Here is a 27,061-nt window from a genome sequence, read left to right on the forward strand (position 1 = left end):
GTAAAGTTGGTGGATGCCTATTTTCCATTTTGCAGTCCCTTGTCTCCCTCTTGTGGCCTCCTGGAGGCAACTAGCTGTGCAAAAAAAAGACAGCCTGGCGGCCGGCTGTTGCAGTGTTGCCCTCTCAGGCAACACTGAGTGACTGACTGAGCCTCACCGTCTTATATAAAGTTCAGACGGAACTTTGCACGTGTCATAGTGGAGCCCTCAGGATTCCAGAGCCAGCTTTCTGACATCATAATGGGGCCTCAGAGATAAAAGCCTGGGCCCAGGCAGTGTTGGTCAGTGCTGCTCAGCAGGCAGCACTGGACTGGACTGGATTACAGCTGATACAAGGTGTGAAGGAACAAGGGGTGGCTGTGGGCATGCACTTGCTGCCGCTGCCAGTGTTTATCTGCATGGCAGCAGGGCATTTGGGCGTTGCCAGGAAGGCGTTTTTATGTAGATTCCTCCTCTTTCAGCACTGCATTGTGGTGCAAGCAAAAGAAGCAAATCCTGTCTGGCTTCCTCTCCGGCCTTTATTCACCTCCCGTGTAGCTGTGAGTGTGTGAGCCTGCAGGGCCCCATGGAATTGCCTAGAAGTAGGCTGAATCGCTGCAAGGGCTGAACAGCAGTATCGGGCAGGCTCGGGCAACGCGCGGCCCGTTCGGGTTATCGCTTCTCGGCCTTTTGGCTAAGATCAAGTGTAGTATCTGTTCTTATCAGTTTAATATCTGATACGTCCCCTATCTGGGGACCATATATTAAATGGATTTTTAGAACAGGGAGATGGAAATAGAGCTTGCTCTGTCCACTCCACGCATTGACCTGGTATTGCAGTATTTCCAGGACCGGTGCACCCTTTCCTTATGTGTTGACTAAAAGCAGATTCCAAAAGTGTTTTTTGTCTTTGCTATTGTTTCTGTCTTTCTGAAGGGATCTCCCCTTTTAATCCCATTATTTCAACACCTGTTGGACAATGCATGAGTGATAATGAGCTCATTGATTAAATGCAATTAATGAATAGATTGCCACCTCTTGTTGTGTGTCGTCTGTGTTTCTGTGTTTCCGGCATTTCACATTGGAACACCTCATTCACCTTCCTTGTCTTCTCTCCGCCCTCCCTTTTAGGTAAGTTAAAGAGCTGCACCTGAGCCAGCCACTGATTGATTGATTGATTGATTGATTGATTGATTGATTGATTGATTGATTGATTGATTGATGCAGCACAACAGTCAAATAGTGGAGTGGAGTAGGGGAACAGCAAACAGCCAATAAAGCAGCCCGCCCGCTCGCCTGCCCGCCACAATGGACCTACCTGTGTACACTAGATGGATGTGATGGAATGTACTGTCGTCCCTACATTTCAAGAAGAAGTAAGAATTGCAGTTGCAACAAAGCCTTGCTTGCCTACAAAGAGAGCAGCAATTTGGATTTGTTACTATGTTACCTAGAAGAATAACAAACTGTGCAAGGATGGAGGTTGTAGGAGCAAGGAGAAGTTGTCTGTAAAGTTGGTGGATGCCTATTTTCCATTTTGCAGTCCCTTGTCTCCCTCTTGTGGCCTCCTGGAGGCAACTAGCTGTGCAAAAAAAAGACAGCCTGGCGGCCGGCTGTTGCAGTGTTGCCCTCTCAGGCAACACTGAGTGACTGACTGAGCCTCACCGTCTTATATAAAGTTCAGACGGAACTTTGCACGTGTCATAGTGGAGCCCTCAGGATTCCAGAGCCAGCTTTCTGACATCATAATGGGGCCTCAGAGATAAAAGCCTGGGCCCAGGCAGTGTTGGTCAGTGCTGCTCAGCAGGCAGCACTGGACTGGACTGGATTACAGCTGATACAAGGTGTGAAGGAACAAGGGGTGGCTGTGGGCATGCACTTGCTGCCGCTGCCAGTGTTTATCTGCATGGCAGCAGGGCATTTGGGCGTTGCCAGGAAGGCGTTTTTATGTAGATTCCTCCTCTTTCAGCACTGCATTGTGGTGCAAGCAAAAGAAGCAAATCCTGTCTGGCTTCCTCTCCGGCCTTTATTCACCTCCCGTGTAGCTGTGAGTGTGTGAGCCTGCAGGGCCCCATGGAATTGCCTAGAAGTAGGCTGAATCGCTGCAAGGGCTGAACAGCAGTATCGGGCAGGCTCGGGCAACGCGCGGCCCGTTCGGGTTATCGCTTCTCGGCCTTTTGGCTAAGATCAAGTGTAGTATCTGTTCTTATCAGTTTAATATCTGATACGTCCCCTATCTGGGGACCATATATTAAATGGATTTTTAGAACAGGGAGATGGAAATAGAGCTTGCTCTGTCCACTCCACGCATTGACCTGGTATTGCAGTATTTCCAGGACCGGTGCACCCTTTCCTTATGTGTTGACTAAAAGCAGATTCCAAAAGTGTTTTTTGTCTTTGCTATTGTTTCTGTCTTTCTGAAGGGATCTCCCCTTTTAATCCCATTATTTCAACACCTGTTGGACAATGCATGAGTGATAATGAGCTCATTGATTAAATGCAATTAATGAATAGATTGCCACCTCTTGTTGTGTGTCGTCTGTGTTTCTGTGTTTCCGGCATTTCACATTGGAACACCTCATTCACCTTCCTTGTCTTCTCTCCGCCCTCCCTTTTAGGTAAGTTAAAGAGCTGCACCTGAGCCAGCCACTGATTGATTGATTGATTGATTGATTGATTGATTGATGCAGCACAACAGTCAAATAGTGGAGTGGAGTAGGGGAACAGCAAACAGCCAATAAAGCAGCCCGCCCGCTCGCCTGCCCGCCACAATGGACCTACCTGTGTACACTAGATGGATGTGATGGAATGTACTGTCGTCCCTACATTTCAAGAAGAAGTAAGAATTGCAGTTGCAACAAAGCCTTGCTTGCCTACAAAGAGAGCAGCAATTTGGATTTGTTACTATGTTACCTAGAAGAATAACAAACTGTGCAAGGATGGAGGTTGTAGGAGCAAGGAGAAGTTGTCTGTAAAGTTGGTGGATGCCTATTTTCCATTTTGCAGTCCCTTGTCTCCCTCTTGTGGCCTCCTGGAGGCAACTAGCTGTGCAAAAAAAAGACAGCCTGGCGGCCGGCTGTTGCAGTGTTGCCCTCTCAGGCAACACTGAGTGACTGACTGAGCCTCACCGTCTTATATAAAGTTCAGACGGAACTTTGCACGTGTCATAGTGGAGCCCTCAGGATTCCAGAGCCAGCTTTCTGACATCATAATGGGGCCTCAGAGATAAAAGCCTGGGCCCAGGCAGTGTTGGTCAGTGCTGCTCAGCAGGCAGCACTGGACTGGACTGGATTACAGCTGATACAAGGTGTGAAGGAACAAGGGGTGGCTGTGGGCATGCACTTGCTGCCGCTGCCAGTGTTTATCTGCATGGCAGCAGGGCATTTGGGCGTTGCCAGGAAGGCGTTTTTATGTAGATTCCTCCTCTTTCAGCACTGCATTGTGGTGCAAGCAAAAGAAGCAAATCCTGTCTGGCTTCCTCTCCGGCCTTTATTCACCTCCCGTGTAGCTGTGAGTGTGTGAGCCTGCAGGGCCCCATGGAATTGCCTAGAAGTAGGCTGAATCGCTGCAAGGGCTGAACAGCAGTATCGGGCAGGCTCGGGCAACGCGCGGCCCGTTCGGGTTATCGCTTCTCGGCCTTTTGGCTAAGATCAAGTGTAGTATCTGTTCTTATCAGTTTAATATCTGATACGTCCCCTATCTGGGGACCATATATTAAATGGATTTTTAGAACAGGGAGATGGAAATAGAGCTTGCTCTGTCCACTCCACGCATTGACCTGGTATTGCAGTATTTCCAGGACCGGTGCACCCTTTCCTTATGTGTTGACTAAAAGCAGATTCCAAAAGTGTTTTTTGTCTTTGCTATTGTTTCTGTCTTTCTGAAGGGATCTCCCCTTTTAATCCCATTATTTCAACACCTGTTGGACAATGCATGAGTGATAATGAGCTCATTGATTAAATGCAATTAATGAATAGATTGCCACCTCTTGTTGTGTGTCGTCTGTGTTTCTGTGTTTCCGGCATTTCACATTGGAACACCTCATTCACCTTCCTTGTCTTCTCTCCGCCCTCCCTTTTAGGTAAGTTAAAGAGCTGCACCTGAGCCAGCCACTGATTGATTGATTGATTGATTGATTGATTGATTGATTGATTGATTGATTGATTGATTGATTGATTGATTGATGCAGCACAACAGTCAAATAGTGGAGTGGAGTAGGGGAACAGCAAACAGCCAATAAAGCAGCCCGCCCGCTCGCCTGCCCGCCACAATGGACCTACCTGTGTACACTAGATGGATGTGATGGAATGTACTGTCGTCCCTACATTTCAAGAAGAAGTAAGAATTGCAGTTGCAACAAAGCCTTGCTTGCCTACAAAGAGAGCAGCAATTTGGATTTGTTACTATGTTACCTAGAAGAATAACAAACTGTGCAAGGATGGAGGTTGTAGGAGCAAGGAGAAGTTGTCTGTAAAGTTGGTGGATGCCTATTTTCCATTTTGCAGTCCCTTGTCTCCCTCTTGTGGCCTCCTGGAGGCAACTAGCTGTGCAAAAAAAAGACAGCCTGGCGGCCGGCTGTTGCAGTGTTGCCCTCTCAGGCAACACTGAGTGACTGACTGAGCCTCACCGTCTTATATAAAGTTCAGACGGAACTTTGCACGTGTCATAGTGGAGCCCTCAGGATTCCAGAGCCAGCTTTCTGACATCATAATGGGGCCTCAGAGATAAAAGCCTGGGCCCAGGCAGTGTTGGTCAGTGCTGCTCAGCAGGCAGCACTGGACTGGACTGGATTACAGCTGATACAAGGTGTGAAGGAACAAGGGGTGGCTGTGGGCATGCACTTGCTGCCGCTGCCAGTGTTTATCTGCATGGCAGCAGGGCATTTGGGCGTTGCCAGGAAGGCGTTTTTATGTAGATTCCTCCTCTTTCAGCACTGCATTGTGGTGCAAGCAAAAGAAGCAAATCCTGTCTGGCTTCCTCTCCGGCCTTTATTCACCTCCCGTGTAGCTGTGAGTGTGTGAGCCTGCAGGGCCCCATGGAATTGCCTAGAAGTAGGCTGAATCGCTGCAAGGGCTGAACAGCAGTATCGGGCAGGCTCGGGCAACGCGCGGCCCGTTCGGGTTATCGCTTCTCGGCCTTTTGGCTAAGATCAAGTGTAGTATCTGTTCTTATCAGTTTAATATCTGATACGTCCCCTATCTGGGGACCATATATTAAATGGATTTTTAGAACAGGGAGATGGAAATAGAGCTTGCTCTGTCCACTCCACGCATTGACCTGGTATTGCAGTATTTCCAGGACCGGTGCACCCTTTCCTTATGTGTTGACTAAAAGCAGATTCCAAAAGTGTTTTTTGTCTTTGCTATTGTTTCTGTCTTTCTGAAGGGATCTCCCCTTTTAATCCCATTATTTCAACACCTGTTGGACAATGCATGAGTGATAATGAGCTCATTGATTAAATGCAATTAATGAATAGATTGCCACCTCTTGTTGTGTGTCGTCTGTGTTTCTGTGTTTCCGGCATTTCACATTGGAACACCTCATTCACCTTCCTTGTCTTCTCTCCGCCCTCCCTTTTAGGTAAGTTAAAGAGCTGCACCTGAGCCAGCCACTGATTGATTGATTGATTGATTGATTGATTGATTGATTGATTGATTGATTGATTGATTGATTGATGCAGCACAACAGTCAAATAGTGGAGTGGAGTAGGGGAACAGCAAACAGCCAATAAAGCAGCCCGCCCGCTCGCCTGCCCGCCACAATGGACCTACCTGTGTACACTAGATGGATGTGATGGAATGTACTGTCGTCCCTACATTTCAAGAAGAAGTAAGAATTGCAGTTGCAACAAAGCCTTGCTTGCCTACAAAGAGAGCAGCAATTTGGATTTGTTACTATGTTACCTAGAAGAATAACAAACTGTGCAAGGATGGAGGTTGTAGGAGCAAGGAGAAGTTGTCTGTAAAGTTGGTGGATGCCTATTTTCCATTTTGCAGTCCCTTGTCTCCCTCTTGTGGCCTCCTGGAGGCAACTAGCTGTGCAAAAAAAAGACAGCCTGGCGGCCGGCTGTTGCAGTGTTGCCCTCTCAGGCAACACTGAGTGACTGACTGAGCCTCACCGTCTTATATAAAGTTCAGACGGAACTTTGCACGTGTCATAGTGGAGCCCTCAGGATTCCAGAGCCAGCTTTCTGACATCATAATGGGGCCTCAGAGATAAAAGCCTGGGCCCAGGCAGTGTTGGTCAGTGCTGCTCAGCAGGCAGCACTGGACTGGACTGGATTACAGCTGATACAAGGTGTGAAGGAACAAGGGGTGGCTGTGGGCATGCACTTGCTGCCGCTGCCAGTGTTTATCTGCATGGCAGCAGGGCATTTGGGCGTTGCCAGGAAGGCGTTTTTATGTAGATTCCTCCTCTTTCAGCACTGCATTGTGGTGCAAGCAAAAGAAGCAAATCCTGTCTGGCTTCCTCTCCGGCCTTTATTCACCTCCCGTGTAGCTGTGAGTGTGTGAGCCTGCAGGGCCCCATGGAATTGCCTAGAAGTAGGCTGAATCGCTGCAAGGGCTGAACAGCAGTATCGGGCAGGCTCGGGCAACGCGCGGCCCGTTCGGGTTATCGCTTCTCGGCCTTTTGGCTAAGATCAAGTGTAGTATCTGTTCTTATCAGTTTAATATCTGATACGTCCCCTATCTGGGGACCATATATTAAATGGATTTTTAGAACAGGGAGATGGAAATAGAGCTTGCTCTGTCCACTCCACGCATTGACCTGGTATTGCAGTATTTCCAGGACCGGTGCACCCTTTCCTTATGTGTTGACTAAAAGCAGATTCCAAAAGTGTTTTTTGTCTTTGCTATTGTTTCTGTCTTTCTGAAGGGATCTCCCCTTTTAATCCCATTATTTCAACACCTGTTGGACAATGCATGAGTGATAATGAGCTCATTGATTAAATGCAATTAATGAATAGATTGCCACCTCTTGTTGTGTGTCGTCTGTGTTTCTGTGTTTCCGGCATTTCACATTGGAACACCTCATTCACCTTCCTTGTCTTCTCTCCGCCCTCCCTTTTAGGTAAGTTAAAGAGCTGCACCTGAGCCAGCCACTGATTGATTGATTGATTGATTGATTGATTGATTGATTGATTGATTGATGCAGCACAACAGTCAAATAGTGGAGTGGAGTAGGGGAACAGCAAACAGCCAATAAAGCAGCCCGCCCGCTCGCCTGCCCGCCACAATGGACCTACCTGTGTACACTAGATGGATGTGATGGAATGTACTGTCGTCCCTACATTTCAAGAAGAAGTAAGAATTGCAGTTGCAACAAAGCCTTGCTTGCCTACAAAGAGAGCAGCAATTTGGATTTGTTACTATGTTACCTAGAAGAATAACAAACTGTGCAAGGATGGAGGTTGTAGGAGCAAGGAGAAGTTGTCTGTAAAGTTGGTGGATGCCTATTTTCCATTTTGCAGTCCCTTGTCTCCCTCTTGTGGCCTCCTGGAGGCAACTAGCTGTGCAAAAAAAAGACAGCCTGGCGGCCGGCTGTTGCAGTGTTGCCCTCTCAGGCAACACTGAGTGACTGACTGAGCCTCACCGTCTTATATAAAGTTCAGACGGAACTTTGCACGTGTCATAGTGGAGCCCTCAGGATTCCAGAGCCAGCTTTCTGACATCATAATGGGGCCTCAGAGATAAAAGCCTGGGCCCAGGCAGTGTTGGTCAGTGCTGCTCAGCAGGCAGCACTGGACTGGACTGGATTACAGCTGATACAAGGTGTGAAGGAACAAGGGGTGGCTGTGGGCATGCACTTGCTGCCGCTGCCAGTGTTTATCTGCATGGCAGCAGGGCATTTGGGCGTTGCCAGGAAGGCGTTTTTATGTAGATTCCTCCTCTTTCAGCACTGCATTGTGGTGCAAGCAAAAGAAGCAAATCCTGTCTGGCTTCCTCTCCGGCCTTTATTCACCTCCCGTGTAGCTGTGAGTGTGTGAGCCTGCAGGGCCCCATGGAATTGCCTAGAAGTAGGCTGAATCGCTGCAAGGGCTGAACAGCAGTATCGGGCAGGCTCGGGCAACGCGCGGCCCGTTCGGGTTATCGCTTCTCGGCCTTTTGGCTAAGATCAAGTGTAGTATCTGTTCTTATCAGTTTAATATCTGATACGTCCCCTATCTGGGGACCATATATTAAATGGATTTTTAGAACAGGGAGATGGAAATAGAGCTTGCTCTGTCCACTCCACGCATTGACCTGGTATTGCAGTATTTCCAGGACCGGTGCACCCTTTCCTTATGTGTTGACTAAAAGCAGATTCCAAAAGTGTTTTTTGTCTTTGCTATTGTTTCTGTCTTTCTGAAGGGATCTCCCCTTTTAATCCCATTATTTCAACACCTGTTGGACAATGCATGAGTGATAATGAGCTCATTGATTAAATGCAATTAATGAATAGATTGACACCTCTTGTTGTGTGTCGTCTGTGTTTCTGTGTTTCCGGCATTTCACATTGGAACACCTCATTCACCTTCCTTGTCTTCTCTCCGCCCTCCCTTTTAGGTAAGTTAAAGAGCTGCACCTGAGCCAGCCACTGATTGATTGATTGATTGATTGATTGATTGATTGATTGATTGATTGATGCAGCACAACAGTCAAATAGTGGAGTGGAGTAGGGGAACAGCAAACAGCCAATAAAGCAGCCCGCCCGCTCGCCTGCCCGCCACAATGGACCTACCTGTGTACACTAGATGGATGTGATGGAATGTACTGTCGTCCCTACATTTCAAGAAGAAGTAAGAATTGCAGTTGCAACAAAGCCTTGCTTGCCTACAAAGAGAGCAGCAATTTGGATTTGTTACTATGTTACCTAGAAGAATAACAAACTGTGCAAGGATGGAGGTTGTAGGAGCAAGGAGAAGTTGTCTGTAAAGTTGGTGGATGCCTATTTTCCATTTTGCAGTCCCTTGTCTCCCTCTTGTGGCCTCCTGGAGGCAACTAGCTGTGCAAAAAAAAGACAGCCTGGCGGCCGGCTGTTGCAGTGTTGCCCTCTCAGGCAACACTGAGTGACTGACTGAGCCTCACCGTCTTATATAAAGTTCAGACGGAACTTTGCACGTGTCATAGTGGAGCCCTCAGGATTCCAGAGCCAGCTTTCTGACATCATAATGGGGCCTCAGAGATAAAAGCCTGGGCCCAGGCAGTGTTGGTCAGTGCTGCTCAGCAGGCAGCACTGGACTGGACTGGATTACAGCTGATACAAGGTGTGAAGGAACAAGGGGTGGCTGTGGGCATGCACTTGCTGCCGCTGCCAGTGTTTATCTGCATGGCAGCAGGGCATTTGGGCGTTGCCAGGAAGGCGTTTTTATGTAGATTCCTCCTCTTTCAGCACTGCATTGTGGTGCAAGCAAAAGAAGCAAATCCTGTCTGGCTTCCTCTCCGGCCTTTATTCACCTCCCGTGTAGCTGTGAGTGTGTGAGCCTGCAGGGCCCCATGGAATTGCCTAGAAGTAGGCTGAATCGCTGCAAGGGCTGAACAGCAGTATCGGGCAGGCTCGGGCAACGCGCGGCCCGTTCGGGTTATCGCTTCTCGGCCTTTTGGCTAAGATCAAGTGTAGTATCTGTTCTTATCAGTTTAATATCTGATACGTCCCCTATCTGGGGACCATATATTAAATGGATTTTTAGAACAGGGAGATGGAAATAGAGCTTGCTCTGTCCACTCCACGCATTGACCTGGTATTGCAGTATTTCCAGGACCGGTGCACCCTTTCCTTATGTGTTGACTAAAAGCAGATTCCAAAAGTGTTTTTTGTCTTTGCTATTGTTTCTGTCTTTCTGAAGGGATCTCCCCTTTTAATCCCATTATTTCAACACCTGTTGGACAATGCATGAGTGATAATGAGCTCATTGATTAAATGCAATTAATGAATAGATTGCCACCTCTTGTTGTGTGTCGTCTGTGTTTCTGTGTTTCCGGCATTTCACATTGGAACACCTCATTCACCTTCCTTGTCTTCTCTCCGCCCTCCCTTTTAGGTAAGTTAAAGAGCTGCACCTGAGCCAGCCACTGATTGATTGATTGATTGATTGATTGATTGATTGATTGATTGATTGATTGATTGATTGATGCAGCACAACAGTCAAATAGTGGAGTGGAGTAGGGGAACAGCAAACAGCCAATAAAGCAGCCCGCCCGCTCGCCTGCCCGCCACAATGGACCTACCTGTGTACACTAGATGGATGTGATGGAATGTACTGTCGTCCCTACATTTCAAGAAGAAGTAAGAATTGCAGTTGCAACAAAGCCTTGCTTGCCTACAAAGAGAGCAGCAATTTGGATTTGTTACTATGTTACCTAGAAGAATAACAAACTGTGCAAGGATGGAGGTTGTAGGAGCAAGGAGAAGTTGTCTGTAAAGTTGGTGGATGCCTATTTTCCATTTTGCAGTCCCTTGTCTCCCTCTTGTGGCCTCCTGGAGGCAACTAGCTGTGCAAAAAAAAGACAGCCTGGCGGCCGGCTGTTGCAGTGTTGCCCTCTCAGGCAACACTGAGTGACTGACTGAGCCTCACCGTCTTATATAAAGTTCAGACGGAACTTTGCACGTGTCATAGTGGAGCCCTCAGGATTCCAGAGCCAGCTTTCTGACATCATAATGGGGCCTCAGAGATAAAAGCCTGGGCCCAGGCAGTGTTGGTCAGTGCTGCTCAGCAGGCAGCACTGGACTGGACTGGATTACAGCTGATACAAGGTGTGAAGGAACAAGGGGTGGCTGTGGGCATGCACTTGCTGCCGCTGCCAGTGTTTATCTGCATGGCAGCAGGGCATTTGGGCGTTGCCAGGAAGGCGTTTTTATGTAGATTCCTCCTCTTTCAGCACTGCATTGTGGTGCAAGCAAAAGAAGCAAATCCTGTCTGGCTTCCTCTCCGGCCTTTATTCACCTCCCGTGTAGCTGTGAGTGTGTGAGCCTGCAGGGCCCCATGGAATTGCCTAGAAGTAGGCTGAATCGCTGCAAGGGCTGAACAGCAGTATCGGGCAGGCTCGGGCAACGCGCGGCCCGTTCGGGTTATCGCTTCTCGGCCTTTTGGCTAAGATCAAGTGTAGTATCTGTTCTTATCAGTTTAATATCTGATACGTCCCCTATCTGGGGACCATATATTAAATGGATTTTTAGAACAGGGAGATGGAAATAGAGCTTGCTCTGTCCACTCCACGCATTGACCTGGTATTGCAGTATTTCCAGGACCGGTGCACCCTTTCCTTATGTGTTGACTAAAAGCAGATTCCAAAAGTGTTTTTTGTCTTTGCTATTGTTTCTGTCTTTCTGAAGGGATCTCCCCTTTTAATCCCATTATTTCAACACCTGTTGGACAATGCATGAGTGATAATGAGCTCATTGATTAAATGCAATTAATGAATAGATTGCCACCTCTTGTTGTGTGTCGTCTGTGTTTCTGTGTTTCCGGCATTTCACATTGGAACACCTCATTCACCTTCCTTGTCTTCTCTCCGCCCTCCCTTTTAGGTAAGTTAAAGAGCTGCACCTGAGCCAGCCACTGATTGATTGATTGATTGATTGATTGATTGATTGATTGATTGATTGATTGATGCAGCACAACAGTCAAATAGTGGAGTGGAGTAGGGGAACAGCAAACAGCCAATAAAGCAGCCCGCCCGCTCGCCTGCCCGCCACAATGGACCTACCTGTGTACACTAGATGGATGTGATGGAATGTACTGTCGTCCCTACATTTCAAGAAGAAGTAAGAATTGCAGTTGCAACAAAGCCTTGCTTGCCTACAAAGAGAGCAGCAATTTGGATTTGTTACTATGTTACCTAGAAGAATAACAAACTGTGCAAGGATGGAGGTTGTAGGAGCAAGGAGAAGTTGTCTGTAAAGTTGGTGGATGCCTATTTTCCATTTTGCAGTCCCTTGTCTCCCTCTTGTGGCCTCCTGGAGGCAACTAGCTGTGCAAAAAAAAGACAGCCTGGCGGCCGGCTGTTGCAGTGTTGCCAGTGACTGACTGAGCCTCACCGTCTTATATAAAGTTCAGACGGAACTTTGCACGTGTCATAGTGGAGCCCTCAGGATTCCAGAGCCAGCTTTCTGACATCATAATGGGGCCTCAGAGATAAAAGCCTGGGCCCAGGCAGTGTTGGTCAGTGCTGCTCAGCAGGCAGCACTGGACTGGACTGGATTACAGCTGATACAAGGTGTGAAGGAACAAGGGGTGGCTGTGGGCATGCACTTGCTGCCGCTGCCAGTGTTTATCTGCATGGCAGCAGGGCATTTGGGCGTTGCCAGGAAGGCGTTTTTATGTAGATTCCTCCTCTTTCAGCACTGCATTGTGGTGCAAGCAAAAGAAGCAAATCCTGTCTGGCTTCCTCTCCGGCCTTTATTCACCTCCCGTGTAGCTGTGAGTGTGTGAGCCTGCAGGGCCCCATGGAATTGCCTAGAAGTAGGCTGAATCGCTGCAAGGGCTGAACAGCAGTATCGGGCAGGCTCGGGCAACGCGCGGCCCGTTCGGGTTATCGCTTCTCGGCCTTTTGGCTAAGATCAAGTGTAGTATCTGTTCTTATCAGTTTAATATCTGATACGTCCCCTATCTGGGGACCATATATTAAATGGATTTTTAGAACAGGGAGATGGAAATAGAGCTTGCTCTGTCCACTCCACGCATTGACCTGGTATTGCAGTATTTCCAGGACCGGTGCACCCTTTCCTTATGTGTTGACTAAAAGCAGATTCCAAAAGTGTTTTTTGTCTTTGCTATTGTTTCTGTCTTTCTGAAGGGATCTCCCCTTTTAATCCCATTATTTCAACACCTGTTGGACAATGCATGAGTGATAATGAGCTCATTGATTAAATGCAATTAATGAATAGATTGCCACCTCTTGTTGTGTGTCGTCTGTGTTTCTGTGTTTCCGGCATTTCACATTGGAACACCTCATTCACCTTCCTTGTCTTCTCTCCGCCCTCCCTTTTAGGTAAGTTAAAGAGCTGCACCTGAGCCAGCCACTGATTGATTGATTGATTGATTGATTGATTGATTGATTGATTGATTGATTGATGCAGCACAACAGTCAAATAGTGGAGTGGAGTAGGGGAACAGCAAACAGCCAATAAAGCAGCCCGCCCGCTCGCCTGCCCGCCACAATGGACCTACCTGTGTACACTAGATGGATGTGATGGAATGTACTGTCGTCCCTACATTTCAAGAAGAAGTAAGAATTGCAGTTGCAACAAAGCCTTGCTTGCCTACAAAGAGAGCAGCAATTTGGATTTGTTACTATGTTACCTAGAAGAATAACAAACTGTGCAAGGATGGAGGTTGTAGGAGCAAGGAGAAGTTGTCTGTAAAGTTGGTGGATGCCTATTTTCCATTTTGCAGTCCCTTGTCTCCCTCTTGTGGCCTCCTGGAGGCAACTAGCTGTGCAAAAAAAAGACAGCCTGGCGGCCGGCTGTTGCAGTGTTGCCCTCTCAGGCAACACTGAGTGACTGACTGAGCCTCACCGTCTTATATAAAGTTCAGACGGAACTTTGCACGTGTCATAGTGGAGCCCTCAGGATTCCAGAGCCAGCTTTCTGACATCATAATGGGGCCTCAGAGATAAAAGCCTGGGCCCAGGCAGTGTTGGTCAGTGCTGCTCAGCAGGCAGCACTGGACTGGACTGGATTACAGCTGATACAAGGTGTGAAGGAACAAGGGGTGGCTGTGGGCATGCACTTGCTGCCGCTGCCAGTGTTTATCTGCATGGCAGCAGGGCATTTGGGCGTTGCCAGGAAGGCGTTTTTATGTAGATTCCTCCTCTTTCAGCACTGCATTGTGGTGCAAGCAAAAGAAGCAAATCCTGTCTGGCTTCCTCTCCGGCCTTTATTCACCTCCCGTGTAGCTGTGAGTGTGTGAGCCTGCAGGGCCCCATGGAATTGCCTAGAAGTAGGCTGAATCGCTGCAAGGGCTGAACAGCAGTATCGGGCAGGCTCGGGCAACGCGCGGCCCGTTCGGGTTATCGCTTCTCGGCCTTTTGGCTAAGATCAAGTGTAGTATCTGTTCTTATCAGTTTAATATCTGATACGTCCCCTATCTGGGGACCATATATTAAATGGATTTTTAGAACAGGGAGATGGAAATAGAGCTTGCTCTGTCCACTCCACGCATTGACCTGGTATTGCAGTATTTCCAGGACCGGTGCACCCTTTCCTTATGTGTTGACTAAAAGCAGATTCCAAAAGTGTTTTTTGTCTTTGCTATTGTTTCTGTCTTTCTGAAGGGATCTCCCCTTTTAATCCCATTATTTCAACACCTGTTGGACAATGCATGAGTGATAATGAGCTCATTGATTAAATGCAATTAATGAATAGATTGCCACCTCTTGTTGTGTGTCGTCTGTGTTTCTGTGTTTCCGGCATTTCACATTGGAACACCTCATTCACCTTCCTTGTCTTCTCTCCGCCCTCCCTTTTAGGTAAGTTAAAGAGCTGCACCTGAGCCAGCCACTGATTGATTGATTGATTGATTGATTGATTGATTGATTGATTGATTGATTGATTGATTGATGCAGCACAACAGTCAAATAGTGGAGTGGAGTAGGGGAACAGCAAACAGCCAATAAAGCAGCCCGCCCGCTCGCCTGCCCGCCACAATGGACCTACCTGTGTACACTAGATGGATGTGATGGAATGTACTGTCGTCCCTACATTTCAAGAAGAAGTAAGAATTGCAGTTGCAACAAAGCCTTGCTTGCCTACAAAGAGAGCAGCAATTTGGATTTGTTACTATGTTACCTAGAAGAATAACAAACTGTGCAAGGATGGAGGTTGTAGGAGCAAGGAGAAGTTGTCTGTAAAGTTGGTGGATGCCTATTTTCCATTTTGCAGTCCCTTGTCTCCCTCTTGTGGCCTCCTGGAGGCAACTAGCTGTGCAAAAAAAAGACAGCCTGGCGGCCGGCTGTTGCAGTGTTGCCCTCTCAGGCAACACTGAGTGACTGACTGAGCCTCACCGTCTTATATAAAGTTCAGACGGAACTTTGCACGTGTCATAGTGGAGCCCTCAGGATTCCAGAGCCAGCTTTCTGACATCATAATGGGGCCTCAGAGATAAAAGCCTGGGCCCAGGCAGTGTTGGTCAGTGCTGCTCAGCAGGCAGCACTGGACTGGACTGGATTACAGCTGATACAAGGTGTGAAGGAACAAGGGGTGGCTGTGGGCATGCACTTGCTGCCGCTGCCAGTGTTTATCTGCATGGCAGCAGGGCATTTGGGCGTTGCCAGGAAGGCGTTTTTATGTAGATTCCTCCTCTTTCAGCACTGCATTGTGGTGCAAGCAAAAGAAGCAAATCCTGTCTGGCTTCCTCTCCGGCCTTTATTCACCTCCCGTGTAGCTGTGAGTGTGTGAGCCTGCAGGGCCCCATGGAATTGCCTAGAAGTAGGCTGAATCGCTGCAAGGGCTGAACAGCAGTATCGGGCAGGCTCGGGCAACGCGCGGCCCGTTCGGGTTATCGCTTCTCGGCCTTTTGGCTAAGATCAAGTGTAGTATCTGTTCTTATCAGTTTAATATCTGATACGTCCCCTATCTGGGGACCATATATTAAATGGATTTTTAGAACAGGGAGATGGAAATAGAGCTTGCTCTGTCCACTCCACGCATTGACCTGGTATTGCAGTATTTCCAGGACCGGTGCACCCTTTCCTTATGTGTTGACTAAAAGCAGATTCCAAAAGTGTTTTTTGTCTTTGCTATTGTTTCTGTCTTTCTGAAGGGATCTCCCCTTTTAATCCCATTATTTCAACACCTGTTGGACAATGCATGAGTGATAATGAGCTCATTGATTAAATGCAATTAATGAATAGATTGCCACCTCTTGTTGTGTGTCGTCTGTGTTTCTGTGTTTCCGGCATTTCACATTGGAACACCTCATTCACCTTCCTTGTCTTCTCTCTGCCCTCCCTTTTAGGTAAGTTAAAGAGCTGCACCTGAGCCAGCCACTGATTGATTGATTGATTGATTGATTGATTGATTGATTGATTGATTGATTGATTGATGCAGCACAACAGTCAAATAGTGGAGTGGAGTAGGGGAACAGCAAACAGCCAATAAAGCAGCCCGCCCGCTCGCCTGCCCGCCACAATGGACCTACCTGTGTACACTAGATGGATGTGATGGAATGTACTGTCGTCCCTACATTTCAAGAAGAAGTAAGAATTGCAGTTGCAACAAAGCCTTGCTTGCCTACAAAGAGAGCAGCAATTTGGATTTGTTACTATGTTACCTAGAAGAATAACAAACTGTGCAAGGATGGAGGTTGTAGGAGCAAGGAGAAGTTGTCTGTAAAGTTGGTGGATGCCTATTTTCCATTTTGCAGTCCCTTGTCTCCCTCTTGTGGCCTCCTGGAGGCAACTAGCTGTGCAAAAAAAAGACAGCCTGGCGGCCGGCTGTTGCAGTGTTGCCCTCTCAGGCAACACTGAGTGACTGACTGAGCCTCACCGTCTTATATAAAGTTCAGACGGAACTTTGCACGTGTCATAGTGGAGCCCTCAGGATTCCAGAGCCAGCTTTCTGACATCATAATGGGGCCTCAGAGATAAAAGCCTGGGCCCAGGCAGTGTTGGTCAGTGCTGCTCAGCAGGCAGCACTGGACTGGACTGGATTACAGCTGATACAAGGTGTGAAGGAACAAGGGGTGGCTGTGGGCATGCACTTGCTGCCGCTGCCAGTGTTTATCTGCATGGCAGCAGGGAATTTGGGCGTTGCCAGGAAGGCGTTTTTATGTAGATTCCTCCTCTTTCAGCACTGCATTGTGGTGCAAGCAAAAGAAGCAAATCCTGTCTGGCTTCCTCTCCGGCCTTTATTCACCTCCCGTGTAGCTGTGAGTGTGTGAGCCTGCAGGGCCCCATGGAATTGCCTAGAAGTAGGCTGAATCGCTGCAAGGGCTGAACAGCAGTATCGGGCAGGCTCGGGCAACGCGCGGCCCGTTCGGGTTATCGCTTCTCGGCCTTTTGGCTAAGATCAAGTGTAGTATCTGTTCTTATCAGTTTAATATCTGATACGTCCCCTATCTGGGGACCATATATTAAATGGATTTTTAGAACAGGGAGATGGAAATAGAGCTTGCTCTGTCCACTCCACGCATTGACCTGGTATTGCAGTATTTCCAGGACCGGTGCACCCTTTCCTTATGTGTTGACTAAAAGCAGATTCCAAAAGTGTTTTTTGTCTTTGCTATTGTTTCTGTCTTTCTGAAGGGATCTCCCCTTTTAATCCCATTATTTCAACACCTGTTGGACAATGCATGAGTGATAATGAGCTCATTGATTAAATGCAATTAATGAATAGATTGCCACCTCTTGTTGTGTGTCGTCTGTGTTTCTGTGTTTCCGGCATTTCACATTGGAACACCTCATTCACCTTCCTTGTCTTCTCTCCGCCCTCCCTTTTAGGTAAGTTAAAGAGCTGCACCTGAGCCAGCCACTGATTGATTGATTGATTGATTGATTGATTGATTGATTGATGCAGCACAACAGTCAAATAGTGGAGTGGAGTAGGGGAACAGCAAACAGCCAATAAAGCAGCCCGCCCGCTCGCCTGCCCGCCACAATGGATCTACCTGTGTACACTAGATGGATGTGATGGAATGTACTGTCGTCCCTACATTTCAAGAAGAAGTAAGAATTGCAGTTGCAACAAAGCCTTGCTTGCCTACAAAGAGAGCAGCAATTTGGATTTGTTACTATGTTACCTAGAAGAATAACAAACTGTGCAAGGATGGAGGTTGTAGGAGCAAGGAGAAGTTGTCTGTAAAGTTGGTGGATGCCTATTTTCCATTTTGCAGTCCCTTGTCTCCCTCTTGTGGCTTCCTGGAGGCAACTAGCTGTGCAAAAAAAAGACAGCCTGGCGGCCGGCTGTTGCAGTGTTGCCCTCTCAGGCAACACTGAGTGACTGACTGAGCCTCACCGTCTTATATAAAGTTCAGACGGAACTTTGCACGTGTCATAGTGGAGCCCTCAGGATTCCAGAGCCAGCTTTCTGACATCATAATGGGGCCTCAGAGATAAAAGCCTGGGCCCAGGCAGTGTTGGTCAGTGCTGCTCAGCAGGCAGCACTGGACTGGACTGGATTACAGCTGATACAAGGTGTGAAGGAACAAGGGGTGGCTGTGGGCATGCACTTGCTGCCGCTGCCAGTGTTTATCTGCATGGCAGCAGGGCATTTGGGCGTTGCCAGGAAGGCGTTTTTATGTAGATTCCTCCTCTTTCAGCACTGCATTGTGGTGCAAGCAAAAGAAGCAAATCCTGTCTGGCTTCCTCTCCGGCCTTTATTCACCTCCCGTGTAGCTGTGAGTGTGTGAGCCTGCAGGGCCCCATGGAATTGCCTAGAAGTAGGCTGAATCGCTGCAAGGGCTGAACAGCAGTATCGGGCAGGCTCGGGCAACGCGCGGCCCGTTCGGGTTATCGCTTCTCGGCCTTTTGGCTAAGATCAAGTGTAGTATCTGTTCTTATCAGTTTAATATCTGATACGTCCCCTATCTGGGGACCATATATTAAATGGATTTTTAGAACAGGGAGATGGAAATAGAGCTTGCTCTGTCCACTCCACGCATTGACCTGGTATTGCAGTATTTCCAGGACCGGTGCACCCTTTCCTTATGTGTTGACTAAAAGCAGATTCCAAAAGTGTTTTTTGTCTTTGCTATTGTTTCTGTCTTTCTGAAGGGATCTCCCCTTTTAATCCCATTATTTCAACACCTGTTGGACAATGCATGAGTGATAATGAGCTCATTGATTAAATGCAATTAATGAATAGATTGCCACCTCTTGTTGTGTGTCGTCTGTGTTTCTGTGTTTCCGGCATTTCACATTGGAACACCTCATTCACCTTCCTTGTCTTCTCTCCGCCCTCCCTTTTAGGTAAGTTAAAGAGCTGCACCTGAGCCAGCCACTGATTGATTGATTGATTGATTAATTGATTGATTGATTGATTGATTGATGCAGCACAACAGTCAAATAGTGGAGTGGAGTAGGGGAACAGCAAACAGCCAATAAAGCAGCCCGCCCGCTCGCCTGCCCGCCACAATGGACCTACCTGTGTACACTAGATGGATGTGATGGAATGTACTGTCGTCCCTACATTTCAAGAAGAAGTAAGAATTGCAGTTGCAACAAAGCCTTGCTTGCCTACAAAGAGAGCAGCAATTTGGATTTGTTACTATGTTACCTAGAAGAATAACAAACTGTGCAAGGATGGAGGTTGTAGGAGCAAGGAGAAGTTGTCTGTAAAGTTGGTGGATGCCTATTTTCCATTTTGCAGTCCCTTGTCTCCCTCTTGTGGCCTCCTGGAGGCAACTAGCTGTGCAAAAAAAAGACAGCCTGGCGGCCGGCTGTTGCAGTGTTGCCCTCTCAGGCAACACTGAGTGACTGACTGAGCCTCACCGTCTTATATAAAGTTCAGACGGAACTTTGCACGTGTCATAGTGGAGCCCTCAGGATTCCAGAGCCAGCTTTCTGACATCATAATGGGGCCTCAGAGATAAAAGCCTGGGCCCAGGCAGTGTTGGTCAGTGCTGCTCAGCAGGCAGCACTGGACTGGACTGGATTACAGCTGATACAAGGTGTGAAGGAACAAGGGGTGGCTGTGGGCATGCACTTGCTGCCGCTGCCAGTGTTTATCTGCATGGCAGCAGGGCATTTGGGCGTTGCCAGGAAGGCGTTTTTATGTAGATTCCTCCTCTTTCAGCACTGCATTGTGGTGCAAGCAAAAGAAGCAAATCCTGTCTGGCTTCCTCTCCGGCCTTTATTCACCTCCCGTGTAGCTGTGAGTGTGTGAGCCTGCAGGGCCCCATGGAATTGCCTAGAAGTAGGCTGAATCGCTGCAAGGGCTGAACAGCAGTATCGGGCAGGCTCGGGCAACGCGCGGCCCGTTCGGGTTATCGCTTCTCGGCCTTTTGGCTAAGATCAAGTGTAGTATCTGTTCTTATCAGTTTAATATCTGATACGTCCCCTATCTGGGGACCATATATTAAATGGATTTTTAGAACAGGGAGATGGAAATAGAGCTTGCTCTGTCCACTCCACGCATTGACCTGGTATTGCAGTATTTCCAGGACCGGTGCACCCTTTCCTTATGTGTTGACTAAAAGCAGATTCCAAAAGTGTTTTTTGTCTTTGCTATTGTTTCTGTCTTTCTGAAGGGATCTCCCCTTTTAATCCCATTATTTCAACACCTGTTGGACAATGCATGAGTGATAATGAGCTCATTGATTAAATGCAATTAATGAATAGATTGCCACCTCTTGTTGTGTGTCGTCTGTGTTTCTGTGTTTCCGGCATTTCACATTGGAACACCTCATTCACCTTCCTTGTCTTCTCTCCGCCCTCCCTTTTAGGTAAGTTAAAGAGCTGCACCTGAGCCAGCCACTGATTGATTGATTGATTGATTGATTGATTGATTGATTGATTGATTGATTGATGCAGCACAACAGTCAAATAGTGGAGTGGAGTAGGGGAACAGCAAACAGCCAATAAAGCAGCCCGCCCGCTCGCCTGCCCGCCACAATGGACCTACCTGTGTACACTAGATGGATGTGATGGAATGTACTGTCGTCCCTACATTTCAAGAAGAAGTAAGAATTGCAGTTGCAACAAAGCCTTGCTTGCCTACAAAGAGAGCAGCAATTTGGATTTGTTACTATGTTACCTAGAAGAATAACAAACTGTGCAAGGATGGAGGTTGTAGGAGCAAGGAGAAGTTGTCTGTAAAGTTGGTGGATGCCTATTTTCCATTTTGCAGTCCCTTGTCTCCCTCTTGTGGCCTCCTGGAGGCAACTAGCTGTGCAAAAAAAAGACAGCCTGGCGGCCGGCTGTTGCAGTGTTGCCCTCTCAGGCAACACTGAGTGACTGACTGAGCCTCACCGTCTTATATAAAGTTCAGACGGAACTTTGCACGTGTCATAGTGGAGCCCTCAGGATTCCAGAGCCAGCTTTCTGACATCATAATGGGGCCTCAGAGATAAAAGCCTGGGCCCAGGCAGTGTTGGTCAGTGCTGCTCAGCAGGCAGCACTGGACTGGACTGGATTACAGCTGATACAAGGTGTGAAGGAACAAGGGGTGGCTGTGGTGCACTTGCTGCCGCTGCCAGTGTTTATCTGCATGGCAGCAGGGCATTTGGGCGTTGCCAGGAAGGCATTTTTATGTAGATTCCTCCTCTTTCAGCACTGCATTGTGGTGCAAGCAAAAGAAGCAAATCCTGTCTGGCTTCCTCTCCGGCCTTTATTCACCTCCCGTGTAGCTGTGAGTGTGTGAGCCTGCAGGGCCCCATGGAATTGCCTAGAAGTAGGCTGAATCGCTGCAAGGGCTGAACAGCAGTATCGGGCAGGCTCGGGCAACGCGCGGCCCGTTCGGGTTATCGCTTCTCGGCCTTTTGGCTAAGATCAAGTGTAGTATCTGTTCTTATCAGTTTAATATCTGATACGTCCCCTATCTGGGGACCATATATTAAATGGATTTTTAGAACAGGGAGATGGAAATAGAGCTTGCTCTGTCCACTCCACGCATTGACCTGGTATTGCAGTATTTCCAGGACCGGTGCACCCTTTCCTTATGTGTTGACTAAAAGCAGATTCCAAAAGTGTTTTTTGTCTTTGCTATTGTTTCTGTCTTTCTGAAGGGATCTCCCCTTTTAATCCCATTATTTCAACACCTGTTGGACAATGCATGAGTGATAATGAGCTCATTGATTAAATGCAATTAATGAATAGATTGCCACCTCTTGTTGTGTGTCGTCTGTGTTTCTGTGTTTCCGGCATTTCACATTGGAACACCTCATTCACCTTCCTTGTCTTCTCTCCGCCCTCCCTTTTAGGTAAGTTAAAGAGCTGCACCTGAGCCAGCCACTGATTGATTGATTGATTGATTGATTGATTGATTGATTGATTGATTGATTGATGCAGCACAACAGTCAAATAGTGGAGTGGAGTAGGGGAACAGCAAACAGCCAATAAAGCAGCCCGCCCGCTCGCCTGCCCGCCACAATGGACCTACCTGTGTACACTAGATGGATGTGATGGAATGTACTGTCGTCCCTACATTTCAAGAAGAAGTAAGAATTGCAGTTGCAACAAAGCCTTGCTTGCCTACAAAGAGAGCAGCAATTTGGATTTGTTACTATGTTACCTAGAAGAATAACAAACTGTGCAAGGATGGAGGTTGTAGGAGCAAGGAGAAGTTGTCTGTAAAGTTGGTGGATGCCTATTTTCCATTTTGCAGTCCCTTGTCTCCCTCTTGTGGCCTCCTGGAGGCAACTAGCTGTGCAAAAAAAAGACAGCCTGGCGGCCGGCTGTTGCAGTGTTGCCCTCTCAGGCAACACTGAGTGACTGACTGAGCCTCACCGTCTTATATAAAGTTCAGACGGAACTTTGCACGTGTCATAGTGGAGCCCTCAGGATTCCAGAGCCAGCTTTCTGACATCATAATGGGGCCTCAGAGATAAAAGCCTGGGCCCAGGCAGTGTTGGTCAGTGCTGCTCAGCAGGCAGCACTGGACTGGACTGGATTACAGCTGATACAAGGTGTGAAGGAACAAGGGGTAGCTGTGGGCATGCACTTGCTGCCGCTGCCAGTGTTTATCTGCATGGCAGCAGGGCATTTGGGCGTTGCCAGGAAGGCGTTTTTATGTAGATTCCTCCTCTTTCAGCACTGCATTGTGGTGCAAGCAAAAGAAGCAAATCCTGTCTGGCTTCCTCTCCGGCCTTTATTCACCTCCCGTGTAGCTGTGAGTGTGTGAGCCTGCAGGGCCCCATGGAATTGCCTAGAAGTAGGCTGAATCGCTGCAAGGGCTGAACAGCAGTATCGGGCAGGCTCGGGCAACGCGCGGCCCTTTCGGGTTATCGCTTCTCGGCCTTTTGGCTAAGATCAAGTGTAGTATCTGTTCTTATCAGTTTAATATCTGATACGTCCCCTATCTGGGGACCATATATTAAATGGATTTTTAGAACAGGGAGATGGAAATAGAGCTTGCTCTGTCCACTCCACGCATTGACCTGGTATTGCAGTATTTCCAGGACCGGTGCACCCTTTCCTTATGTGTTGACTAAAAGCAGATTCCAAAAGTGTTTTTTGTCTTTGCTATTGTTTCTGTCTTTCTGAAGGGATCTCCCCTTTTAATCCCATTATTTCAACACCTGTTGGACAATGCATGAGTGATAATGAGCTCATTGATTAAATGCAATTAATGAATAGATTGCCACCTCTTGTTGTGTGTCGTCTGTGTTTCTGTGTTTCCGGCATTTCACATTGGAACACCTCATTCACCTTCCTTGTCTTCTCTCCGCCCTCCCTTTTAGGTAAGTTAAAGAGCTGCACCTGAGCCAGCCACTGATTGATTGATTGATTGATTGATTGATTGATTGATTGATTGATTGATTGATGCAGCACAACAGTCAAATAGTGGAGTGGAGTAGGGGAACAGCAAACAGCCAATAAAGCAGCCCGCCCGCTCGCCTGCCCGCCACAATGGACCTACCTGTGTACACTAGATGGATGTGATGGAATGTACTGTCGTCCCTACATTTCAAGAAGAAAGAAGAAGTAAGAATTGCAGTTGCAACAAAGCCTTGCTTGCCTACAAAGAGAGCAGCAATTTGGATTTGTTACTATGTTACCTAGAAGAATAACAAACTGTGCAAGGATGGAGGTTGTAGGAGCAAGGAGAAGTTGTCTGTAAAGTTGGTGGATGCCTATTTTCCATTTTGCAGTCCCTTGTCTCCCTCTTGTGGCCTCCTGGAGGCAACTAGCTGTGCAAAAAAAAGACAGCCTGGCGGCCGGCTGTTGCAGTGTTGCCCTCTCAGGCAACACTGAGTGACTGACTGAGCCTCACCGTCTTATATAAAGTTCAGACGGAACTTTGCACGTGTCATAGTGGAGCCCTCAGGATTCCAGAGCCAGCTTTCTGACATCATAATGGGGCCTCAGAGATAAAAGCCTGGGCCCAGGCAGTGTTGGTCAGTGCTGCTCAGCAGGCAGCACTGGACTGGACTGGATTACAGCTGATACAAGGTGTGAAGGAACAAGGGGTGGCTGTGGGCATGCACTTGCTGCCGCTGCCAGTGTTTATCTGCATGGCAGCAGGGCATTTGGGCGTTGCCAGGAAGGCGTTTTTATGTAGAGTCCTCCTCTTTCAGCACTGCATTGTGGTGCAAGCAAAAGAAGCAAATCCTGTCTGGCTTCCTCTCCGGCCTTTATTCACCTCCCGTGTAGCTGTGAGTGTGTGAGCCTGCAGGGCCCCATGGAATTGCCTAGAAGTAGGCTGAATCGCTGCAAGGGCTGAACAGCAGTATCGGGCAGGCTCGGGCAACGCGCGGCCCGTTCGGGTTATCGCTTCTCGGCCTTTTGGCTAAGATCAAGTGTAGTATCTGTTCTTATCAGTTTAATATCTGATACGTCCCCTATCTGGGGACCATATATTAAATGGATTTTTAGAACAGGGAGATGGAAATAGAGCTTGCTCTGTCCACTCCACGCATTGACCTGGTATTGCAGTATTTCCAGGACCGGTGCACCCTTTCCTTATGTGTTGACTAAAAGCAGATTCCAAAAGTGTTTTTTGTCTTTGCTATTGTTTCTGTCTTTCTGAAGGGATCTCCCCTTTTAATCCCATTATTTCAACACCTGTTGGACAATGCATGAGTGATAATGAGCTCATTGATTAAATGCAATTAATGAATAGATTGCCACCTCTTGTTGTGTGTCGTCTGTGTTTCTGTGTTTCCGGCATTTCACATTGGAACACCTCATTCACCTTCCTTGTCTTCTCTCCGCCCTCCCTTTTAGGTAAGTTAAAGAGCTGCACCTGAGCCAGCCACTGATTGATTGATTGATTGATTGATTGATTGATTGATTGATTGATTGATTGATGCAGCACAACAGTCAAATAGTGGAGTGGAGTAGGGGAACAGCAAACAGCCAATAAAGCAGCCCGCCCGCTCGCCTGCCCGCCACAATGGACCTACCTGTGTACACTAGATGGATGTGATGGAATGTACTGTCGTCCCTACATTTCAAGAAGAAGTAAGAATTGCAGTTGCAACAAAGCCTTGCTTGCCTACAAAGAGAGCAGCAATTTGGATTTGTTACTATGTTACCTAGAAGAATAACAAACTGTGCAAGGATGGAGGTTGTAGGAGCAAGGAGAAGTTGTCTGTAAAGTTGGTGGATGCCTATTTTCCATTTTGCAGTCCCTTGTCTCCCTCTTGTGGCCTCCTGGAGGCAACTAGCTGTGCAAAAAAAAGACAGCCTGGCGGCCGGCTGTTGCAGTGTTGCCCTCTCAGGCAACACTGAGTGACTGACTGAGCCTCACCGTCTTATATAAAGTTCAGACGGAACTTTGCACGTGTCATAGTGGAGCCCTCAGGATTCCAGAGCCAGCTTTCTGACATCATAATGGGGCCTCAGAGATAAAAGCCTGGGCCCAGGCAGTGTTGGTCAGTGCTGCTCAGCAGGCAGCACTGGACTGGACTGGATTACAGCTGATACAAGGTGTGAAGGAACAAGGGGTGGCTGTGGGCATGCACTTGCTGCCGCTGCCAGTGTTTATCTGCATGGCAGCAGGGCATTTGGGCGTTGCCAGGAAGGCGTTTTTATGTAGATTCCTCCTCTTTCAGCACTGCATTGTGGTGCAAGCAAAAGAAGCAAATCCTGTCTGGCTTCCTCTCCGGCCTTTATTCACCTCCCGTGTAGCTGTGAGTGTGTGAGCCTGCAGGGCCCCATGGAATTGCCTAGAAGTAGGCTGAATCGCTGCAAGGGCTGAACAGCAGTATCGGGCAGGCTCGGGCAACGCGCGGCCCGTTCGGGTTATCGCTTCTCGGCCTTTTGGCTAAGATCAAGTGTAGTATCTGTTCTTATCAGTTTAATATCTGATACGTCCCCTATCTGGGGACCATATATTAAATGGATTTTTAGAACAGGGAGATGGAAATAGAGCTTGCTCTGTCCACTCCACGCATTGACCTGGTATTGCAGTATTTCCAGGACCGGTGCACCCTTTCCTTATGTGTTGACTAAAAGCAGATTCCAAAAGTGTTTTTTGTCTTTGCTATTGTTTCTGTCTTTCTGAAGGGATCTCCCCTTTTAATCCCATTATTTCAACACCTGTTGGACAATGCATGAGTGATAATGAGCTCATTGATTAAATGCAATTAATGAATAGATTGCCACCTCTTGTTGTGTGTCGTCTGTGTTTCTGTGTTTCCGGCATTTCACATTGGAACACCTCATTCACCTTCCTTGTCTTCTCTCCGCCCTCCCTTTTAGGTAAGTTAAAGAGCTGCACCTGAGCCAGCCACTGATTGATTGATTGATTGATTGATTGATTGATTGATTGATTGATTGATTGATTGATTGATTGCAGCACAACAGTCAAATAGTGGAGTGGAGTAGGGGAACAGCAAACAGCCAATAAAGCAGCCCGCCCGCTCGCCTGCCCGCCACAATGGACCTACCTGTGTACACTAGATGGATGTGATGGAATGTACTGTCGTCCCTACATTTCAAGAAGAAGTAAGAATTGCAGTTGCAACAAAGCCTTGCTTGCCTACAAAGAGAGCAGCAATTTGGATTTGTTACTATGTTACCTAGAAGAATAACAAACTGTGCAAGGATGGAGGTTGTAGGAGCAAGGAGAAGTTGTCTGTAAAGTTGGTGGATGCCTATTTTCCATTTTGCAGTCCCTTGTCTCCCTCTTGTGGCCTCCTGGAGGCAACTAGCTGTGCAAAAAAAAGACAGCCTGGCGGCCGGCTGTTGCAGTGTTGCCCTCTCAGGCAACACTGAGTGACTGACTGAGCCTCACCGTCTTATATAAAGTTCAGACGGAACTTTGCACGTGTCATAGTGGAGCCCTCAGGATTCCAGAGCCAGCTTTCTGACATCATAATGGGGCCTCAGAGATAAAAGCCTGGGCCCAGGCAGTGTTGGTCAGTGCTGCTCAGCAGGCAGCACTGGACTGGACTGGATTACAGCTGATACAAGGTGTGAAGGAACAAGGGGTGGCTGTGGGCATGCACTTGCTGCCGCTGCCAGTGTTTATCTGCATGGCAGCAGGGCATTTGGGCGTT

General features: G+C 47.8%; 18 non-coding genes across 18 annotated transcripts; all 18 read left to right on the top strand.

Moving 5' to 3' along the window:
• Positions 1-653: 653 nt before the first annotated feature.
• Positions 654-844, top strand: LOC142723181 (U2 spliceosomal RNA). The gene has a single exon (XR_012875398.1). It is a non-coding gene; the product is annotated as a U2 spliceosomal RNA (small nuclear RNA).
• Positions 845-2,140: 1,296 nt separating this feature from the next.
• Positions 2,141-2,331, top strand: LOC142723182 (U2 spliceosomal RNA). The gene has a single exon (XR_012875399.1). It is a non-coding gene; the product is annotated as a U2 spliceosomal RNA (small nuclear RNA).
• A 1,272-nt stretch (positions 2,332-3,603) lies between these two features.
• Positions 3,604-3,794, top strand: LOC142723183 (U2 spliceosomal RNA). Its single transcript, XR_012875400.1, has one exon. It is a non-coding gene; the product is annotated as a U2 spliceosomal RNA (small nuclear RNA).
• Positions 3,795-5,102: 1,308 nt separating this feature from the next.
• Positions 5,103-5,293, top strand: LOC142723184 (U2 spliceosomal RNA). The gene has a single exon (XR_012875401.1). It is a non-coding gene; the product is annotated as a U2 spliceosomal RNA (small nuclear RNA).
• Positions 5,294-6,593: 1,300 nt separating this feature from the next.
• Positions 6,594-6,784, top strand: LOC142723185 (U2 spliceosomal RNA). The gene has a single exon (XR_012875402.1). It is a non-coding gene; the product is annotated as a U2 spliceosomal RNA (small nuclear RNA).
• A 1,284-nt stretch (positions 6,785-8,068) lies between these two features.
• LOC142723187 (U2 spliceosomal RNA) lies at positions 8,069-8,259 on the top strand. The gene has a single exon (XR_012875403.1). It is a non-coding gene; the product is annotated as a U2 spliceosomal RNA (small nuclear RNA).
• A 1,284-nt stretch (positions 8,260-9,543) lies between these two features.
• LOC142723189 (U2 spliceosomal RNA) lies at positions 9,544-9,734 on the top strand. Its single transcript, XR_012875405.1, has one exon. It is a non-coding gene; the product is annotated as a U2 spliceosomal RNA (small nuclear RNA).
• A 1,296-nt stretch (positions 9,735-11,030) lies between these two features.
• LOC142723190 (U2 spliceosomal RNA) lies at positions 11,031-11,221 on the top strand. Its single transcript, XR_012875406.1, has one exon. It is a non-coding gene; the product is annotated as a U2 spliceosomal RNA (small nuclear RNA).
• A 1,272-nt stretch (positions 11,222-12,493) lies between these two features.
• On the top strand, positions 12,494-12,684 carry LOC142723191 (U2 spliceosomal RNA). The gene has a single exon (XR_012875407.1). It is a non-coding gene; the product is annotated as a U2 spliceosomal RNA (small nuclear RNA).
• Positions 12,685-13,972: 1,288 nt separating this feature from the next.
• LOC142723192 (U2 spliceosomal RNA) lies at positions 13,973-14,163 on the top strand. Its single transcript, XR_012875409.1, has one exon. It is a non-coding gene; the product is annotated as a U2 spliceosomal RNA (small nuclear RNA).
• A 1,296-nt stretch (positions 14,164-15,459) lies between these two features.
• On the top strand, positions 15,460-15,650 carry LOC142723193 (U2 spliceosomal RNA). Its single transcript, XR_012875410.1, has one exon. It is a non-coding gene; the product is annotated as a U2 spliceosomal RNA (small nuclear RNA).
• Positions 15,651-16,942: 1,292 nt separating this feature from the next.
• On the top strand, positions 16,943-17,133 carry LOC142723194 (U2 spliceosomal RNA). Its single transcript, XR_012875411.1, has one exon. It is a non-coding gene; the product is annotated as a U2 spliceosomal RNA (small nuclear RNA).
• A 1,276-nt stretch (positions 17,134-18,409) lies between these two features.
• Positions 18,410-18,600, top strand: LOC142723195 (U2 spliceosomal RNA). The gene has a single exon (XR_012875412.1). It is a non-coding gene; the product is annotated as a U2 spliceosomal RNA (small nuclear RNA).
• A 1,284-nt stretch (positions 18,601-19,884) lies between these two features.
• On the top strand, positions 19,885-20,075 carry LOC142723196 (U2 spliceosomal RNA). Its single transcript, XR_012875413.1, has one exon. It is a non-coding gene; the product is annotated as a U2 spliceosomal RNA (small nuclear RNA).
• Positions 20,076-21,360: 1,285 nt separating this feature from the next.
• On the top strand, positions 21,361-21,551 carry LOC142723198 (U2 spliceosomal RNA). The gene has a single exon (XR_012875414.1). It is a non-coding gene; the product is annotated as a U2 spliceosomal RNA (small nuclear RNA).
• A 1,288-nt stretch (positions 21,552-22,839) lies between these two features.
• On the top strand, positions 22,840-23,030 carry LOC142723199 (U2 spliceosomal RNA). The gene has a single exon (XR_012875415.1). It is a non-coding gene; the product is annotated as a U2 spliceosomal RNA (small nuclear RNA).
• A 1,295-nt stretch (positions 23,031-24,325) lies between these two features.
• Positions 24,326-24,516, top strand: LOC142723201 (U2 spliceosomal RNA). The gene has a single exon (XR_012875417.1). It is a non-coding gene; the product is annotated as a U2 spliceosomal RNA (small nuclear RNA).
• Positions 24,517-25,804: 1,288 nt separating this feature from the next.
• LOC142723202 (U2 spliceosomal RNA) lies at positions 25,805-25,995 on the top strand. Its single transcript, XR_012875418.1, has one exon. It is a non-coding gene; the product is annotated as a U2 spliceosomal RNA (small nuclear RNA).
• The last annotated feature ends 1,066 nt before the right edge of the window (positions 25,996-27,061 follow it).

Source organism: Rhinoderma darwinii, unplaced genomic scaffold (assembly GCF_050947455.1).
Source record: "Rhinoderma darwinii isolate aRhiDar2 unplaced genomic scaffold, aRhiDar2.hap1 Scaffold_548, whole genome shotgun sequence".
Classification (NCBI taxonomy): Eukaryota; Metazoa; Chordata; class Amphibia; order Anura; family Rhinodermatidae; genus Rhinoderma; species Rhinoderma darwinii.